Source organism: Belonocnema kinseyi, chromosome 2 (genome assembly GCF_010883055.1).
Source record: "Belonocnema kinseyi isolate 2016_QV_RU_SX_M_011 chromosome 2, B_treatae_v1, whole genome shotgun sequence".
NCBI classification, from domain to species: Eukaryota; Metazoa; Arthropoda; class Insecta; order Hymenoptera; family Cynipidae; genus Belonocnema; species Belonocnema kinseyi.
The window spans coordinates 101294211-101302246 of record NC_046658.1 but is presented as its reverse complement, the minus strand read 5'-3'; the positions used below and the strand labels follow the sequence as shown (position 1 = coordinate 101302246).

Here is an 8036-nt window from a genome sequence, read left to right as displayed (position 1 = left end):
GTCTGCCCAGATATATTGGACAAAGCCTGGTTTTTACCCCATCATTGACGGGATGGGTTGCAGTCAAGTACACGATGGGGGTCCTATAGCTTAAGGTGGGTTCCGAACCACCAGAACCTCGGTAAAGGTACATTGAAAAATTTCTAGAGTTATCAGCTCAGGGATCGAACCCCGGACCTCTGGGGTGAAGTCGGAGTGTCTAACCAACTGAGCCAGTTTAAAAAAAAAGTTATTCCGTCCAGCAGACGGAATGCATGGTTTCCGTCTGCTGGACAGCATGTGATAAGTGTGTGTTTTTCAACGTCAACAATGATCTCAATCTTTATTTAAGTCTTTCCAGCTGACGGAGTTATTTCAGTAACTAACAAATTAAATTTAACATACAGGTGCAAAATTTTGTAGTAAGAAGTATTTTATACTCATGAGGACTGTCGACGTACAGTCGAAACGTCTACCATATATGTACTGAGAATCTCTCAGACATAATTTCAATAAACTGACCAGAAATTGACTGAAATTTTGACTTCCATCTGCAAGAATATCCATTCATTTAAAAAATATAAAGTTAATAGTGTAATTTATCTTCTAACCCAGTGGGCACAAAGTTTTGCGACGTCTTTAATATATCGTAACGACATCTTTACGACAACTTTACGACATCCTATGTCCATGTCGTTAAGGTATCTTTACGATATCGTAAATAAGTCGTATGATCTGAGGATGTCTTTACGATATCGCAAAGACACCGAAACGACATGGACATAGGATATCGTAAAGGCGTCGTAACGATGTCGTTAAGACATCGCCAAATTTTGTGCCCACTGGGAATCGATCAAATAATGTATTAGCCACTTATTATAATGGTTTTTGTACTAAAAATTTAAGTTCAACAATTTAAAATTGTGTTTATGTGGGTTAGCTTTTCGTAACTGGCGCAGTAATGGTCGGTTCACCTTATTCGAAAATTAAAATTCGAATATTTCTCTAAAATTCACTGGAAGACTTAGTTTTTGCCCTTAATTCTAATTTGTTGCATGATGTGAAACCAACCCTATTCTGGCTGTACTTTTTCAGTTTTGTTTTGAGGCAAAAATGTAAGTAGGTGGATGGAGTAACGTTAGATATTTTTGTCATTTTGTTGCAGATTGCGAATAAAGGAATGAGTCCAAGGGAGGAATGGGCATAATGTACCGCGTAAGAGCCATTAGGTTATTAAAAACAGAACCGTCCTCCTGTGGTGGAAGACCACTGGTGTAGAAATACGTTGTGAAGCACGGACAGAGAAGGAAATTAGCCTTTATGCGTTTCGCATTCCAGTGCAAAAAGTGCTTGGCGCTTTAACAGAATTGGTATCCCAAAAATTACAATTTTTTGCAGTCTGAAAAAATAAACGTCTAAGTGGTAGTAACGTTTCAGGTTTTTAAGTAAATATCTAAAATTTCAAAATTCCTGTTAAAGTTTAAAAAATTTACATTAGATTAAAATCATATATAACGACCAATATTCAAGTGATTGCATAAAATTCCTGAAAATGAAACGAAGAATCAAAATATGAAACTAGCACAACCAACATCAAAGGCTTCTATTACAAATTAAAGAAAAAATCCCCTTACAAAAAATTGTTTCAAAAAATTTTCGGACAAATATATCGTAAAAGAGAGAAAAGATTATGATATTTACCAACACTTCGGTACTCATACAACACCCTTTTTAAGGTAAGCAAAATGTCAAAAAATTGACAATTTATTTTAAAAAATGGCAAAACAAAACTTATAAATTTATAATTGTTTAAAATTCAACTTTTTTTTAACTTTCATCTTTTTTAATTTGGTTTAAAGATATTTTTTTAAAATTTGTATTCAACGGGGGAATATTTTTTTCAATTACAATATGAGCATATTGAGTATTCTAACATAACGTCACACTCGATCGGGAACGTCAAAATCTATGCGGTTTTACCACTTCGTGGACTGAAAAACATTGATTATATAGGATTTTGACTAAAATTAATTCTTTTAGACGAAAGTAATTGAAATATTGTGATATGGCTTTTCTTTTCCGATAGAAAAGCGATTTCTTTAATTATTCTTGGCAATTTGGGAAGTGTGCGATTTGGACAATCCATCCAGAAAAAATATAATTTTCCGTGATTGAGATTAAGTTTCAATATTGTGGTAGTTGGCGGTCAAAATTTTTAAATTTTGGTAGTGCGTTAAAGTGTGTTTTTCCAAGATGTCATACGGTTATTTTTGCACTGAGAAAGGTACAAGGAAAAAATAAAAATGATTAAAGAGTGTGATCCTTCTTAGAAATCCTGTAGGATTTCTTGAAAATCGTTAAACTTCGCCGATTTTTTTTAAATCTCATCAAATTCTTTGTAATCATTTAAAATCTTTCGAAGTATCTCAAAATTTACTAACATTAATTGCAATCGCCTAAAGTCTTCCAATTTTTCTTAAATTCCTTTTAATCTTTTGAAAATCCTTGAAATCTTTGAATTTCTTTAAAACCCTCGAAATTTCTTAAAATTCATTAAAATCTTTTTAAATAACATTCAATAGCTCTTTTGGTTGTCTTTGAACTGACTATAACTGTCTTAAAATCTTATAAAATCTCTTGTAAATCCTTAAGCCTTTTTGAATTATTTTTAGATTATTTTTTTTTAAATCCTCTTATAAGAAACTTCAAGATCCATAGTAATTTCTTAAAATTTGATTCTTAGAAATCCTGTAAGATTTCTTGAAAATCCCCAAACTCCTCTGAATTTTTTTAAAATATCTTAAAATCCTTGAAATTTTCATAAATTCCTTTAAATCTCTTGAAAATCCCTCAAATTAAATTTTTTCAAATCCTTTGAAACCTTTTTATGTAACTTGTCATTTACTCGCTTGAAATTCACTAATCACTAAAACTGTTTTAAAATCTCAGAAAATCTATTGTAAATCCTTAAAACTTTTTGAATTATTTTGACTTATTTCTGGATCCTTGAGAAAAAAACTTTAAAATATCGTCAAGTCTGTTGTAATTCCTTAAAATCACTTAAATTTTTAGAATTCCTGTAAGAATTCATGAAAATATTTAAATTCCTCTGAATATTTTAAAAATAATTTCAACTTTTCTAAAATAATTGAAAATCTTTCGTAACTGACTAAAGGGAATTAAAAACTCTTACAATCCTTTAAATTTTCTTAAATTGCTTAAAATCTGTTGAAAATCCTTAAAATCTTTGAATTTTTTTAAATCCTGTAAGATTTCTTGAAAATTTTTAAACTCCTCCTAATTTTTTTGAAACCCCTTCACTTCTTTTAAAATCAATTGAAATATTTTTAAATAAAATAAAATAATTTAAATCCTTTGAGTTTTTTTAAATTCCCTAAAATATTTTTAAAAATGTACAACCCTTGAAATCTCTTCAAATTTATTTAAATCGTTTTGAATAAATTTTCAGTAACCCGTTTGAAAGTATTTAAAATAACTTAAATTGATGTAAAATCTTATGAAATATCTTGCAAATTCTTTAAAGTCTCTTTGCTGTGTCTCTTTTGATATTTGCTAGTTGTATTTCTGGTTTTATTTTGAGGAATTCTATAAATTAAAGTTTTTTTGCGCGCCACTGTTTCACCATTTACTTCAACTATTATTCTTCAAGTAACAAAAATTAGTTTTTGAATGCTACTATTGCAAAAAAAGTTTATAACACTCTAAAATTGATGAAATATAAAATAGTTGATATAGAAAAACCGTGAAATTAAAATTTTTGCATGATGAAATTTCTGAACAAGTAACAATATAAGCGAATTTGAAAATTCTAAACAATTTATAATATGAACCAACTTGAAAATTCGTAAATAATAAAACTTCCAACCGTATATTGTAGAATTAACAAATGTCCGATGCTTTAAAATTCTAGATACTAGAAAATTGTCGAATTTTAGCAATCATAAACATTGTTTTTAAATAACTGATATAAATTCATTAACAAAATAATAATGAAATGTTTTACGGAACAAAATTTTTGGATTTAAATGTATTTCTTTAAATTATTGTTGTAATTTGAAATAGCAATAATTGAAAAAAAATTCTTATTGCAAAAAAGCATTCGAAATTTTTTATGACAACAGCAATCATTTTTAAACACTGTTATGAAAATTTCTAACAAAGAACTGTTATTGCGCAATTTTTTTCGACTATAATTATTTTCATTTCAAAAAATAATTTTAAAACGCGCATTGAACGTTAAAAAAACTGGACATTGATAACAAAATATTATTGCAGTTTTAATAAATAAATAATATCAATTTCATACAAAATTTTTTTAACCTATTCAACTCGGAAATTTTCTAGTATCGCGAATTCTTCAGTGCCGCGCATTTTATAAGTAGGCAGTTTTCTGTCGCAATTTGTATTTTTTATTATTTTCAGAAATTTTGTGTTTTGCGATTTTTCAATCTTCCTACAATTTTCAAAATTGATGTGATCGATTTATCGTATCATGAAAATTAAAATGCTAAAATTAATTGCAATGTTTTGAACAAGTCAAAACGAATAGTACGATAAGAAATAAAATAAAAAATAGATTCAAAAAATAAAACTCTTTTATTTTAGGTATTATTTTGTATTTTTTGTTTCAAAATTTCTGAATCGTTTAGTTTAGGTAATTTGATAGTTTAGGATATTTCATACTGTAGGTATTCGTTTTTTAGGAAATTTCAATTATGTTAACATTATAAACTGTTGCAAATTCTGATATTTGGGTATCATCCAATTGATAAATGTTAAATTGTTGGCAATTTTTTAAATTTCGGGAATTGCTAATGTAGGGAAGTTTGGAAATACTTATTTTTTTTCGAATTTTCAACACTTCAAAAAACAGCACCAAATTTTATTCCTTGAAAGAAAAATAATACAATTATTCTTTTATTTAAGCTAAAGGAACTTCGGGTTCAATATGTTGTAATTTTACCAAAAAAGTATGCAAATAATTATTTTAAAAAACATTCTTTTTGTAAATTGAAAAACAAATTGTTAATAGAGGAAATTTTGTTTTTAATCTTCTAGTTTGCTTTTTTATTAACAAAACCTTTAAGAAGAACAGTTGCAATGCTTTTTTTTAACAAAATTGGGCAGCTAGTAGCATATAATAATAAAGAAGGCAAACTTACTTACTCAAAAGTTCCTTTAGTCGGTGGTGAAATATTAAAGAATTTTTTTCCTTATTTTCCCAAAATATTTATGTTTAATAAATTAACTGGACAGACAAAAATTATGATTTTTAACATAAGCTATAAAATCAATTATAAAACCGATATAATCAATTAAAAATATTATAAAATAGAAAGATATCCGATACATATTTCTGTTATTTGAAGAAAACATTTGAGTACAATATTTAAAAAATGTCATTTTTAGTAAAAACTATGAAAAAATTGTTAAAAGTATTTATGTAAAGCATATATGTTTTATCATCTGTTCTCTAAAAAAATATTTAAAATTATAGAATAAAAAATTGTAGTGAGTGTCAGGTTAGGTATTATTTGGGAATCGAGTTAAAAAAATCAACATTTTTCGTTTAATTAAATAAAAATAAACAAATAGTGTCATAGCTGCTGAATTGATAAGCAATTAAAGTATTTTCCCCCGTTTAAGAAAGCTATAGAAGAATAAACTGATAATTGAGATTTAATTATGGTTACTCGTATGCTTTTAAATAAAACATGGAAGCGAGCAATTCGTCAATTTAATAATTACGAGCCAAAAAAATAATATAATTCTACTCTTTTAATTGTATCTTAAGCGAAAGTATGATTGGGAATTACCTGATTAACTCTACTTTGTATATTAAGCAATGATCTTGTTTCCATTTATAAACTCATTGATAAAATAATATCTAAAATCTTTATTTAATATAAGACAACAATTTGACATTTCGAGAAGGAACTGTTTCCTGTCATTGATTTACTTTTTTGTTTTGAAGATGTTCATCATGGAGGAAGTTAAACAGGTTGAATTTAAAGATTACGTATTTTCTACATCAGCAATTTAGTAAATCCAAATTTCTGAATAAATAATTTGATTCTATGATAAAATTTATTTATAATTTTTTTTTGTGTTGTTGACAAAAGAGAAATTTTAAATATTGAGAATTTTTATTATTAAGAAATAATTCTGTTTTTCAAATTTTGCTTCATAAATATAATTACTTGTGAACTTTGTTCAACTTTCAGGTAGATGAGAAGAATGAAATAAAAATTCTTAAAGTATTCCTTATTGTTTCAAGAATTAGGACGATTTTTTATGAGCAGAGTTCGTTGTGGCGAACAAAAGTCAAAAATAAAAAAAAATAGTGTTATTTATTTTATATATTTTTGATCTAAAATGTTAGGAAAAATATGTTTATTTTATTGACTCAAGTGCAGATTTTGTTGTAGAAATTTAAAGATAACGAAATTCGAAAATTAAATAATCTTAAGATCCCAATATTCCTGTCACAAAAAAAAAATTGTTTTCCGAAACAGCAAAATAATGATGTTTCTTTGATTTATTCCGAATAAATTTCAGCTTCTACTTATTCAACTTTTAAAAAAACGTGTAAATATGACTGAATATAAAAAAAAATCTTGTACATTTTCTAAAAATTATAAAAATTAGACGAAATACTTTTTATAATGTTTGTATTTTTTGTTATTGTTTCCTGTTGTTTTTTTTCTATCTTGAAGAATTAAAAAAAATCTTAGAGGAATTTGGAAGTATTAAAAAAATATATATTCAAAACTTTGGAGATGATTTAAAACTAATTTAGAACTTAAAAAAAATTGAACATAATGTTGATTTCTGAAGATATTGAACAAAAATTTTTAAGTTTTTATTTTATTTTGAAAGACGTGAAGAAAATTAACAAGTTTTCTAAAGATTCCTAAGGAAATTCGAAATAATTATTTTATTAGTTAATAATAAATTGTTTTTCCAATTTTCAAAAATTTTATGAAGTATGAATTAAATTCTTCTTTCAAATTTGGTGAAATCCTCTAGAATAGAAAACATTTTTTAGACATTTTCCAGATGCTTTTCCGACCTACTAAAAAACTTACCTAAGGAACAAATAAACTGAAAAAATAAACAGTTATTCGACATTTTTATTTTGTAATCTCCTTTAAATTATTATTTTGAGATCATTTTTTATCTTGAATTATTTTTCGGGTAAAAATGAAAATTTTGTTGAAATTTTGTCTTTTTGCTTAAAAAATATATATCTTCTGATGGAAAATTCATTTTTTTAGTGAAAATGTACGTATTTAGTTGAAAATTCGATTTTTCTGGTTTAATTCAACTGTTCTCTTGTTTAAATTTTTATTGTAAATTCATCTTTTTTGTTGAAAACTCAACCACGTGGTTGAACTAATATGTCAAAAATTTCTTTTGCTGGTTCAAAACTAATCATTATAGTTTTATATTTTTATCTGTGGTTTAAAATGTGACTGTTTATGCGAAAATTCTCTTTTTTGGCACAAATTTAATCTTGTTGGTTTAAAATTTATATTTCTGCTTGAAAATTAATCTGTTTCAGTTGGGGATTCATTAATTTTATTTAGAATTCGTCTTTTTTGACAGATTGATATCATTATTATGTAAACTGAATTTTTTTTAAAATTTCAACTATTACATTTTCTCTTGAGAATTCACCTTTTTGGTAAAATTTATCATGTCAGTTTAAAATACCTCTTTTTTGTTGAAAATGTAACCCTTTTTTTTGGAAATTCTTTTCTCTTCTGGCGGAAAGTTAATCTTTTTAGTTGAGATTACTATATTTCCGTTAAGAATTATTCTTCTTGGTTGAAAATTCAACTACTTGAGTAAATTGCTTTTTTAAAAGTTAATTTCTTTGATTGAAGAAAGATAATTTTTTGTAAGTCCATCTCTTTGGTAAAAAATATAATTGTTCTGTAGAAAAAAGTTCTTCTTGGTAAACATGTAGTCTTTCCTTGTTGGAAATTGCAAAGAAGATAGATGAATCTTACTGGGTTAAAGATTAAAATATT

The 8036-nt window shown here is 26.3% G+C and overlaps 1 protein-coding gene across 3 annotated transcripts in view; it reads right to left on the bottom strand.

Annotated features, from left to right (window-relative positions):
- The window catches only part of LOC117168377, a 55822-nt gene extending 49893 nt beyond the window's left edge, over positions 1 to 5929 (bottom strand). For all 3 annotated transcript variants that reach the window (XM_033353978.1, XM_033353979.1, XM_033353981.1), the window contains exon 1: positions 5817 to 5929. The gene's annotated coding sequence lies outside the window, so the exon portion shown is untranslated. The remainder of the gene's footprint in view (positions 1 to 5816) is intronic.
- Between the last annotated feature and the right edge of the window lie 2107 nt (positions 5930 to 8036).